General features: G+C 38.6%; 1 protein-coding gene across 11 annotated transcripts in view; it reads left to right on the forward strand.

The window, feature by feature from the left end:
* Positions 1 to 13320, forward strand: part of R3HCC1L (R3H domain and coiled-coil containing 1 like) — a 95256-nt gene that overhangs the window by 25766 nt on the left and 56170 nt on the right. The gene's annotated exons all lie outside the window — the stretch shown is intronic.

Below are 13320 nucleotides of genomic sequence, written 5' to 3' on the forward strand. Positions count from 1 at the left end.
CATCAGAAAGCGTACTTCTGATATTCCTAGAGGGGGTATATGGCTGCTATGAGTAGAGGCATGAGATTTCATTGTGCATGAGTCTGAAATGGCCCCAATCTTAGAGCAAACCAAAATGAGTTTTAATCTTGGTTATTTAAAATCTCCTTGTACCTGTCTTATTAGGAGTATTATTTTTTTTAAGAAGAAACTAATTTGCAACTGGCTATAAAGAGTGACATTGTGTCCGGGAAAATGGTGTACTAACACACTGCGCTGTCCCACAAGAGTACTTCTCAAGTCCCTGAACGCAGTGCTGACAATCTGTGAGGGCCTGTGAATCGTTGGGCAGCAGTTGGGGAAGACGGCCAGCAGAGTGAGGTGGTTGTGTGTAAGTTACAGAGGAGGTGGGAGGGGAAGAAATGAGAGAAGAGCAGGGCAACTCTGGTTCTGTGGGCAGTTGGAATGGAAGCTATTCTTGTTGGTACTACTGAAACGATTGTGAAGTGAACAGCCAGAGGTTGTGTGTGAGGCGGAGGGGTTTGGTGGAGTAGAAAATTGTGTATTTCACTTTTCCTTTCAAGGTGTCAGTGTTTCATTCTGTCATCAAAACTGTAAGGCTATGGGGCGTCTGGGTGGCTCAGTTGGGTGACTGACTTTGGCTCAGGTCATGATCTCACAGCCTGTGAGTTCGAGCCCAGCGTCGGGCTCTGTGCTGGCAGCTCAGAGCCTGGAACCTGCTTCGGATTGTGTGTCTCCCTCTCTCTCTACCCCTCCCCTGCTCACGCTCTGTGTCTCTCTGTCTCTCAATAATAAATAAATGTTAAAAAAAATTAAAAAAAAAACTGTAAGGCTGCATGTTCTGTTGATGAGAGTGTGGATTGGATAGATTTAAAAATTTTGAAGAGACTAGAAATATCACTTCCTACCAGGAAATGAGACTATAAAAGTCAGGGTGATAGGGATGGGGCTTATCTTTTCCAGGAATTATTGTAATGGTAGGAAGGCCAGTTACCATATCGAGATCCCCAAATGACTGGGCCTTTATCTCAGACAAATATATATCCTGTTATTTATTTATATATTAGATCTTACGTACACATACCATCAACTAGTGTTGTTTAGAACCACTTGGCCAGCCATGGCAGTCTTCATCAGACATCAGTACGTGGGTTTCTGAATATTTCTGGGTTGTGGAATAGACTTTAATGTGGGGCGAGTTATGGTTCACTATGGTTCAGCCTTTGGCTCTAGCTAGACCAGTTTCTGTAAGTGTCTCCAAAATACCACTTTCTGACTTACTGCGTCTTCATATTGTTCAATCTTCTTGCAGTGTCTCCCTTCAATTCTCTTTCTCTATACCAGCTTATAAAGGCCTAACTCCAGTTCCACCTATTTTATTACATCTTCAACCATTCTAGGCCCTTACTGATATCTCTCTGGGTTTTTATCATTTACTGCTTTTCTCTTTACTTAGCTATCAAATATTATTTTAAAACATTTTTTTTTTTTTTTTTTGAGAGTGTGTGCTCGTGTGTGAGCAGGGAAGGGGAAAAGGAAGAGGGAGAGAGAGAATCTTAGGCAGGCTCCATGCCCAGCACAGAGTCTGATGGGGGCTCAGTCTCACTACTGTGAGATCATGCATGGCCCGAGCTGAAACCAAGAGTCAGATGCTTAACTGACTGAGTCACCCAGGTGCCCCTAAAATGATAATTTGAAAAAAAATATTTTATCTTCCCAATTAGATGGGGACAACTTAAAGGGGAGGCTACACTATTCATGTGGTTCAAACCATGTTATATTATTGTAGTCTTTATAATCTGTACTGTCCCAACATAGTATCTGTATCAGTACAGTATCTGCACTTAAAAAATATTTGACTCCAAGAAAATGCCATTACCTATTGTTAGCTTTTACCAGTCTTTAACATTTATCTTTCTTTTTGTATCATAAGAAAAATAGATTAGAATTGCAGTTTTAGTACCTGAGTCATGTTTGTTCAGTACATCGTACTTCTTGGAAAAGCCTTCTGTAGTGCTCTCTACAGGCTTCCTGATTTTTTTTTTTTTTCAACGTTTATTTATTTTGGGGACAGAGAGAGACAGAGCATGAACGGGGAAGGGGCAGAGAGAGAGGGAGACACAGAATCGGAAACAGGCTCCAGGCTCTGAGCCATCAGCCCAGAGCCTGACGCGGGGCTCGAACTCACGGACCGCGAGATCGTGACCTGGCTGAAGTTGGACGCTTAACCGACTGCGCCACCCAGGCGCCCCGGGGCTTCCTGATTTTTAAAGGAACATTGCTCTGAAGAGATTATATTCTAAGTTAATTACAGTATTTATTCTTGAATCTCTAATTAGTAAGCTTTCAATCTGCATATAAGAGAAACTCTTATTTGTTAATTATCTAATGTTTTCTTTGCCTACTTTGAAGTGTAACTTGCTTTAGTTTCTCAGTTTCTCACCAGCCACATTTGGCCTTCACGCTTGCTAGCATAGCTTCAAGGAGGGGGAGAGAGACACAGATTTGTAACTATATCTCTAACATAGGGATTCCACCTCCTTTACAATTGTTCTCCTATTGCTATTGCACTTTTTTTGTTTTTTTAAGCTTTTCTCTGCTGTCTGTTTTACCCCATTTTTTAGGAGGCCTATATTCTAGTCTAGTACACTAGTTCAGGGACTTTGGAATCCTAACCAACGCTTGGAAGCTGTGTGATTTTAAGTAATTTAAGTTTCAGATTTCTCATCTGCAAAATTAAGATACCTAGCTACCTCTTAGTTTGTAGTTGGGATCAAATGAGATAATATAGAGGCACCTGGGTAGCTCAGTTGGTTAAGCGTCTGACTCTTGATTTCGGCTCAGATTGAGCCCCACATCGGGCTTTGCATTGACAGTGTGGAGCCTGCTTGGGATTCTTTGTCTTTCCCTCTCTCTCTCTGCCCTTCCCCTGCTCTTCTTCTCTCTTGCTCTCTTAAAATAAATAAATAATTTAAAAAATGAGATAACATATATAACACTCAGCACAGATTAAGTCTGGTTGCTTCTACTTTGAAAATTTACTGTGTGGTTTATTAGCTTTAGTCTGTAAATCCTAAAGGGAAAGAAAGATCAAGGTTAATGCATGTCATGTTTGAGGTACAGCCCTCAAAGCGTTGTCAATTTCAACTCTGTTGTCAACTGTAGGATGTTAGGGATGAAATCCAGATAGATCAGTAGAGGAACTAATTTCTAATAAGTCTAGAAATAACAGACCAACCTCCAGATGTCTGGTAAGGGACATACGTTTTAGGAGGGAGTTTTTCCTTCTCTCTCCCCCCTGCCACCAGGTATATATGTGGAATAAGAAGCAGAGCTTTCTCTCCACCTTTCAATTACATGTTATATTGCTGTTGTGTTCAGTTATATTACAACTTTGGTCTATATTACTGCCTTTTGAGTTGGTCAGTAATAGGTGCACTAACATTAAACTGGGAATAGTTAAGTAGGTGAACTACTGGGATACCATGTTAGTGGAGTGTGAAAGAGGCTAAGCTACGGACTGTTTCCCAGCCTATAAAGCGTGAAATCAGTTGGTGCCGATGCATGGTGACTATAGTCACTGGAGTGTAAAATAACTTGAGGACATGAATTGTGTTTAGTTGTGAGAAAAACCTTTTCATGCCATCATTTGTTTATGTATTTTGGCACCCCCAGGATCCTACTGGAATCATGCATCCTATATCTTTCATTGTCTTAATACTCAGATTTCTCATGGAATGTTTCTTCATTTATGCAAACCATATTCTTGTCCAATTGCATGCAGAGACGCAGAGGCTGTAAATCTCCAGATTTATACTAAAGACTAATACTAAAATACTGTAACTATTATATTCTGTTTAAGATGACATCTGAAAATACCATCTTCTACAGGGATTTGATGTACCAGTTTCTTCTGTTTGGAAACTCAAATTTGAAGTGCACTCTACATTCTGCTTTGAAGCTTCCTCCAGTCTAAGAATTGTGTTACCAGTTTCACTGGTTGCTATTCCCATGTTCACATGTGTCTCTGGAGAAAGGGAAGTATGTAGAGAAGGATAATGTTTTCAAATGGTTGGGGGAGTTGGTAGGAAGACGTATAGCGATTATTCTTATGGGGAATAGAAGAGAGGGAGTTTCTCTCCTGACACCTGGTGAGGTTCTTCACCATATGGTTTTGAGGGTGAGGCAAGGTGAATGAGGAAGTTTCAGAGACTATAGTGAATTATTATTGTCAGCACTTTTAAGTCTGGAAGGTTATTGGAAATAGGCATGCCACGAAAGCATTAAAGTTCTTTCATTCTTACCCTTGTTGGTTTTACTGTTTTACTGCAGCGGTCTTTGAACTCTGGTTGCTTTGTATTTATACATTCTAAGCAAATTGTGAATATTTATGAAATTAATACATTATTGTGAGACACCATCCTGCTGAATGTCAAGCAGTGAATTGTAGCAGTTAAATGCAGGGACTTTGAAGTCTTAACTGACACTCAAAACTGTGTGATCTTAAGTTACTTAAGCTTCAGATTTCTCATCTGTAAAATTGGGGTAATAATAACTACTTCATAGTATTATAGTTGGAATCAAGTGAGATCTTTCATACACACACACATATATATAAATGAAACATTTAGCATAGTCCTTGTCACATGGCAAACACTCATTAAGTGGTAGCTGGGTTTTTCTTCCTCTGCTACTACTTTTGGTACTACTCTATCACTTCTTCGGTTTTGCTTGTAGGGCCTAAACTTTCATGCAACAGAAAACATAATTAGATACGGTTCATAGCAGCAGATTGTGAAGAATATGTCATTGTTCTCTTAGACATGGCTTAATAGATCTTAACCAAATAGAAGCTCTGTAAAAAGACTTTTTTCATGAAAGGAAAGGATCGTTATTATGTTGACTTAAGATAGCTTTGCAAATGAATATAAAAAATTATTTGAAAATGTATTTGGTTAATGCAAATAAAACAACCTATGAACTTAGGGAGTTTATAGGAATAAAATAAGAGTTCAAAGTATTGTCATTTCTTATTATTCACTTAAGCCATCTTTTCTGAGGAAGTGCCTTTTTCAAAATTGGTAAGAGAAATGTGTGTCTGGTGTTAAGAATAGTTGTAATAGAGATCTTGCCCAGTGTAAGAGGCACATTTTTGTGGGAATGGGATGGAAAGTCTTTCTCATCATCTTATACTAATAGAAATGAGCATTGGTATGGATAATGTATTTGGTTTTGGTCTGCATTATGTGATTATTTTTGCAGCACAATTAACTTACTGATTAAAGTTTGTCCAGCTGGTATATCCAGAACTTACACTGACTGAAAAACTGGGTAAGGCAACTATGGTGATAAAACTACTAGTTTTAGTTGATAGGAGACCTGGTTTCTTGTCTCAGTTCCTACTCAAATAACTGTAAGTCTCAGATAAATTCCTCAACCAGTTCCTTATCTCTCTTTCTTCCTCCCTCCCTTCCTTCCTTCCTTCCTTCCTTCCTTCCTTCCTTCCTCTTCCTTTCTTCCTTTTCCTTCAAAAAATTTCTTTTCATGTATATTTATTTTGAGAGAGACAAAGAGCAAATAGGGGAGTGACAGAGAGAGACAGGGAAAGAGAGAATCCCAAGCAAGCTCTGAACTGTTGGCACAGCGCCTGTCACTGGGCTGGATCACATGAACCGTGAGATCATGAACTGAGCAGATCAAGAGTTGGATGCTTAACCGACTGAGCCACTCAGGCACACCAGTATTCTCATCTTTAAAATGAGGTGATACCACCTGATTTTCAAAGGTCTTTTTCAGCTCTAAGCTTTTGGGCTATGTATGGAGGTGGTTTGGCAATCAGGAAATAGAGCAATGACACATTTTGGCCACCAGACAGACGGTAAAGTCCAGTCAGTCAACTTGTGCTATGTATTTGACAAGAATGTAGCATCCTTGCAAACGAGGTCACATTACTCTTCTGTCCATTTAGTTTAAATAAGTTATGGAGCTTCTTGCTTTTCTGATTCTAGTTGGATTGAATATCTTTCTGCTTTTGTTATTTTCAACCTTCTAGATAGGACTGTGACAAGTACATAAAGGAGGGAAAAGAGTAGAGGTTTATAGTTGTCAGGGATTCATTTAATTTTGTTCTCCAAGATAGCGAGTGGCTCTCGGATGACCTGTGGGCAGTTTTCATGGGAGGCGCAAGAGTGTGGGTGACCAAATTTTAATTTGTGGCCACCTTCCCCCAAAATACACCGGGCACACACACAAATGACTGACACTCAACCCTATTTATCCCCACTCTCTCTGAAATCATAAAAATGAAAATGAAATGTCTGAAAAATAGAATGAGCACAGCACTTTTAATTAAAACCTAGATTCCAGCTGTTCTTTGTCACTTAATATCTATTTAGCCATGGCCATCACAACCTCGGATCCTTAGTTTCCTTATTTGGAAAATTAAGATCTTGAATTCTGACTTACACGATCCTTTTCGGTAATGTAATTCTGAGATTCTGTAAAGATTCTTTAATGTTTATGTGAAGGGCAGTGATATTTTTGATACAGCATTATAATTAAGTAGTATCTTGTAAAAATAGTCTATCATTTTTTTTTTTTTTGGCAAGGAACAGAAGTATAGGTGCTGTTAAGGCATAAATATTAAAGTATTAAAGTTAGCTACCATAAGAGCAAGAAGAACAACACTCTACTGAGACATTTTTATAACCCCACAAACAAATAAAAACAAATTCTCTAGACTGCAGACTCAGGGTGCAACAAATCAGTCGAAAGGGGCCATACTAGGCGCCAGGCCAACCTGATTTGGGGTATAGTTGATAACGAAGCATTCATAGGAGAAGTCATTTGGGGATAAGTGAGCTTGAAAAAAGAGGACATCTATATCACAGAGGGAAACTATATCAAAAAGCTGGAGTCAGAGTCCATTTCTTCCAGTCACACAAGTGGAAATAACTTTGATACTTATATGTCCAGTTATATGAGTCTGAGTTGCTGTCTGAGAGCACTGGATAATGTGGAAGGAACAAAGGGGGCATGGGGCCCAAATAGACTAATTCAGATGAGTGTCTAGAAGGAGACAGAGCAAATGGATACAGGAGTGTGCTTGAAAACAGGCAAGGATTAGTACTTACACGAGAGAGTGAAGCCAGCAAGGCAGACGGGATAGAAAGAGAATTTTAAGATTATGAGCAAAAGCCAAAATTTTAACCTGTCCAGGGTTTAAGCACCATCCTTGGTGTTGGTAGACAGGGTCTGCTTGGTATATCCACAGCTCCACACATTTGAGGCTAGTGATTATGTCACTGACAAACTCTACATGGTTTGTATGGTTCTGATGGCTTTACATTCAGCTGGATACACATATTCACAGATCTGCTCACTAATACTGTGGAATTCATTACACAGAACTGGCTAGTAAAAAATTTGGCAGGCAAACTAGCTTTCAGAGTGCTCTTAGGAATGGAGCCCAGCTGTTCCCTTTGGGCTTTGAGCTGTTGGAATTCATTGGGTTAGCAGCTAGAAAGGATGAAACTGTAACATTTTTAGCCCAGTTCATGACAGCAAAGCAGAGGTGTTAGAATTTCTGTTCTAGAGGTTTACACTGCAAGTAACTTAACCTGATTGTGTGTCTTAATATTACTGGGCTTCTGACCGCTGAAATATGGCTTGGATCGATGGTGGTTTGGAGAAAGTAGAAAGAGGGCTATCCATCATTTGGAGGCTCCATAGAAGCTGCCTGATAATGCTGCTTTCACCAAGCAGCCATCTGTCCATCCATCCATCAGTAGGATGAAATGAGATTTAGCGGAACAGGCAGCCGTAACTCTGAGACACTTTCTGACCAACAATTGCAGCCCTGGCCTGAGTCTGACCACAAAGCACAGCACTGGGGTTTGGCGGGATGTGGCAGCAAGTGCAGTCTCATTCCCGTCAGTGCAAAGCCTAGAATGTGTTCAGTATGAGGCCAGAGCCCAGCCATACTTCACATACAAAATTTGATAAACTTGGGATGACCAGCAAATAGTAATTTTCATCTCCATACTGTTTTATAAGTTGAACAGTCCTTTTGATGGAGAGTTTTTTGTTTGACTTGGAGAAGAAACAGAGTTACGACCTGATTTCATTTTGCTGGAATCCCACCACAGTGTAACCTTTAACCTGTATCTTATATTGGTGGAATGCTCTGTAACTGCTAATGAATCAGGACGACCACCTTTGGAAAACACTGGGTGCTTCTGGCAATTCCCAATTTGTCATGGTAATGAGGGATAAGTCTAAATTAAATTGAAGGCTAATTCAATGATTTTATTTCATACAAATTCTTTTTCCTATTAAGCTGAAATTAGTACCTAGGTTATTAGGTAGCAGAAATTGAATTTTCTTTCTTTTACTTCTCTCTGCATTACTGGTGTTGATATGAAGAAAAGAAAAGAAAATATGGACAGGAAAATGGGTAAAAGACTAGAAGCAAGGAGCTGGATTGCCCATAAAATGGTTAGTCAGGTTCTGAGTAATTGAATATTAACTGTTGTCTTCCTGATTCCCCTGCTTTTCCAGGGCACTGAGCCTTCTAAGAGCCTCTTGGTCGGTACAGATCTTCCTTGACTTATGATGGGGTTATGTCCCAATAAACCCATCCTGAGTTGAAAATATCGAAAGTTGAAAATATGTTTAATATACGTTACTTACTGAACATCATAGCTTAGTATGGCCTGATTTAAATGTCCCTATTTGTATTAGCCTGTAGTTGGGCAAATCGTTTAACACAAAGCCTATTTTATAATGAAGTGTTGAACATAATAAGGTGTTGAATATCTCATGTAATTTATTGAATACTGTACCGAAAGGGAAAACAGAGTAGTTGTTTGGGTGCAGGGTGGTTGCAAGTGTACCAGTTGTTTATCCGTGTGATGGCGTGGTTGGTTGGGAGCTGTGGCTCACTGCTCCTGCCCGGCATCACTAGAAAGTATTGTACCGCATTGTGCTAGCCCAGAAAAGATCAAAATGCAAAGTATGGTTTCTACTCGGTGCGTATGTGTTTGCACTGTTGTAAAGTTGAAAAATTGTTAAGTCCATCAAACCATTGTAAGGCAGGACTGTGGGTATAGCTGTGTGCTCATGTTGCCTGTTCTGGTACCTTTCCTACCATGGCCAGCTTCCTTGCCTGTTTTCTTGCAGTGGTCACTTCAGACCTCAGTTCCTGCTCTTTGTTCTGAAGCCTTGCTTTTCATTTCAGATTGGGGGAGGGGTCAGGGGAGTCTAATGTACCGGAGATGCCTCGGAAATGAGAGCCTTGGATGAATTCCTGGGCCTATTGATCCACCGGCAGTTTATGCATCCTGACATTCATAATCTCAGTAGGCTGCTGATGTTCCTGATTAATGGGCCCAGGGGCTGTCCATCCGTCACTTCACATTAATTACTGAAGAGGTGTTTTTCCAGTGATTTACCTGACAGCGGGCTGTGATAAATACCTCTAAGCAGAGTGGGCAGTGATTAATCATGGGGCCACACCCCTCCCCCCACTTTCCCTTCCCCCTAACCACAGGCCAGCACTGGGACCTGACCAAAGAGTGCCCCCTCCCCATAAGCTATCTATCTCCATAATTGCTTGTGGATGCATATTTATTGGGGCAATGGACCTGGCAGATAGCATTCTAGAATTTTTGCCAAAGATGATGAAAAATAAATCTTCCCAGTAGGAAGAGTAACTAATATGTTTTTACATGGGGCAGAAAAGTATATATGAGCTGCCTTTATGTTGCAGCTCATATATGTTTAAAGAAATCTAGTAGAAATATTGCCCACCTACTCTGCATGTGCTCAACACTGTGGTAGTTGCTCTGTGAGCTTTAAAGGGAGGAGAAAGTAGAGTTTTGATTTTCGTGATTTTCATAGTCTATTTAGGGAGAATCTGTGAACACATATGAGAAATTAGAGAACATTTCAAGGCACTAATATAATATAATCTTTGGAGAATTGGGATAGAACTCCAGGGTTTCAGTTCTTACTTTGGCCTTAGAAAATGAAATTTAGTAAAATACTTGAATATTGAGTATTTTCCATGTGTTGGGCACTTCATTCAACCCTGGAACTACGGAGGTGAGTGTGATGCAGCATAGAGCTTGGGGAGCAAAGTCTAGTGCCCTGGGCTTCAGTTTCTCAAGCTTTAAAATAAGCTTTTCTGGGAAGTTAAGTATTTTAAATTAATTTACAATTAATTAATTTAAATTTAAAATGATTTAAAATTACTTTAACTTCCACATTAATTTTTTTCTTGGAATATTTATTGAGTACTTGTGTTCCTGGAGATAGAAGAAGCATGTGAAAAACAGCATTTGCCCTCAGGAACCTCTGTTAACAGAGGTGACAGTCGTAAGTGAAACATGTAAAGAAGAATATAAGGTAGTATATAATGTCATGAATACCATAGGTATGAATGCATGAATTCACAGATAGGTGAAATCCATGTGTCTTCAAATAGTTAAAGGGAAACACTGGACTTGAGATAAGCCTTTTGAAGGAATAGTGACTAGGAGGTACTTTTTTTTTTTTTTTTTTTTTTTTAATTTTTTTTTTTAACGTTTATTTATTTTTTTGGGACAGAGAGAGACAGAGCATGAACGGGGGAGGGGCAGAGAGAGAGGGAGACACAGAATCAGAAACAGGCTCCAGGCTCTGAGCCATCAGCCCAGAGCCCGACGCGGGGCTCGAACTCACGGACCGCGAGATCGTGACCTGGCTGAAGTCGGACGCTTAACCGACTGCGCCACCCAGGCGCCCCTAGGAGGTACTTTTAAACTGAGGCAGTTCAAAGAGAGCATTTCAGAAATCGGTGTGAACAGATCGTGAGGCTATCCAGTGTAGAATGGAGGGTGTGTGTCTGAGGTAATAGAAATATGATTAGAACGGTAGAGTGACACCATATTGTGTAGAACCTTGAATGCCAGTTAAGATGAATTTATATCTTGTAAACTCTAGTGAGTCACTAAGGTTTTGAGCAAGGGATTTTGAAAAAAAAAAAAAAAAAAAAAAAAAGGTGTGTTTTAGTAAAAAAGTATTATATATTGATGTGCATAACATTGTTTGGAATTATCAGAGTATCTTAGAATATTCTCTTTGTCCTCGTTTCTAAAGTTGTTCGGAACAAAACTATCCAGATGAAAAATATAGTTCAATGGGGCACCTGGGTGTCTCAGTCAGTTAAGCATCTGACTTCGGCTCAGGTCATGATCTCACAGCTCCCATGAGTTTGAGCCCCACATCAAGCTCTCTGCTGACAGCTCAGATCCTAGAGCCTGATTCATATTCTGTGTTTCCCTCTCTCTCTGCCCCTCCCCTGCTCATGTTCTGTCTCTCCTTCAAAAAATACATAAACATTAAAAAAATTTTAAAAATATATATAGTTCAGTATATCTCCCTGAATGCAATGCATAGATTGTCTGGTTTGGTTATATATAGAGAGTCGATAATAGAGTTGACAAAGGAGACTAATTTTTACAATCTTTACTCATGCTAAGTTGAGTGAGTCAGTGGAAGTTTTAAGTAATGACTGCAGAATTAAATTAGGAAAGACTGTAGCCTCAAGTTTTAAGAAACAAATTGATCTTTAGTCTTACTAATATAACTTCATTAAGGTTGTGCTAATTACTCACTGACTTCTTAAAGCCAAGAATCGAAATTAAAGAGCCAGTGCTGTCATCTATATTTTGGTATGAATTTCTAGGGGATGTGATTTTTTTTTTCTTTAATAAAATTAAGATATAATTTTACATGCCATAAGAAAATTTACTTTTCTTAGAGTATATTGTATGAATTTTGACAAAAGCATGTAGTCCTGTAACTCCCACACAATTAAGATACAGAAGAGTTCCATCATTCCAAATATATGATGGAAGAGTTCCATCATGCCCTTTTGTAATCAGCCCCTCATCTGAACTTGAGCTTTTGGCACCTATTGGTATATTTTCTGTCCCTCAAGTTTTGCCTTTTTCAGAATGTCTTATAAACAGAATTGTATTTCCCTAGTAATAAATGATGTTGAGCATTTTGTGGTGTGCCTATTTGCCATTTTTATATCTTCTTTGGTGAAGTATTGTTCACATTGTTATAGGATATTGAGTTTTGTGTGTCTGTTGTGTATTCTGGATAAAGGTCTTTATCAGATAGTCATTTTGCAAATATTTTCTCCCAGTCAGTGATTTGTCTTTTCATTCTCTTCACAGTGTCTTTGAAGAACAGAAGTTAAATTTGCTGAAGTCCAGTTTATTGATTTAAACATTTTTTTCTTATTTATGGATCGTATTTTTGGTGTTGTATCTAATAAATCTTTGCTTAACCCAAAGTCAAAAAGATTATCTCCTATGTTTTCTTCTAGTAGTGTTACAATTTTAGGTTTTATATTTAGGTCTGTGATTCATTTTGAGTTAGTTTTGTATGTGGTGTGAGGTATGGATAGAAATTATCTTCTTGTTATCAACAGGAAATTTTAATTGTTTTAGCACCATTTATTGGACAGACTCTCCTTTTACCATTGAATTTCCTTTGTACCTTTGTTGAAAATCAATTGATCATATACGTGTGGGTCTGTTTCTGGATCCCCCTCTCCCATTCTGTTGGTCTGTATATTTACCCTTTCTCCAATACCACACTGGTTTAATTACTGTACTTTATAGTAAGTTTGAAATAAGGGTGGTGTAAGTTGCCTTAACTTTGTTCTTTTTCACAATTATTTGGGCTATTCTAGTGTCTTTGCCACTCTGTTATTTGTTTTAGAATGAGCTTGTTAATTTCTATAAAATTCCTTCTGAGATTCTGATTGAAATGTAAAGATAGTTTGGAGAGAATTGACATCTTAATATTGAGTTTTCCTATTCATGAACTTTATTTAGATATTCTTTGCTTTCTTTTATCAATGTCTTACAGTTTTCAGCATAGATTCTACATATATTTTGTTAGATTTATACTTAAGTATCTCATGTTTTTGAGTGCTGTTGTAAATGGTACTCTTTACATTTTAAATTTTTATTTGTTCATTGATAGCATATAGAACTACTACTTGTATCCTGTTACTTTGCTAAACTCACTTATTAGTTCTAGTAACATTGTTGTAAATTCTGTAGGATTTTAATTGTAGAAGGTTATATCTGCAAAGACAATTTTCTTTCTTTCCAGTCTGGAAAGACTTCTTTTTTTTCCTTGCCTTACTGCATTGGCTAGAACCTTCAATTTCGCTGTTGAGTAGAAGTGGTGAGAATGATCATCCCTACCTATTTTTTTTTTAAATTTTTTTTTTTAACGTTTATTTACTTTTGAGAC

Source organism: Puma concolor, chromosome D2, assembly GCF_028749965.1.
Source record: "Puma concolor isolate L17-30 chromosome D2, mPumCon1.1.hap2, whole genome shotgun sequence".
Classification (NCBI taxonomy): Eukaryota; Metazoa; Chordata; class Mammalia; order Carnivora; family Felidae; genus Puma; species Puma concolor.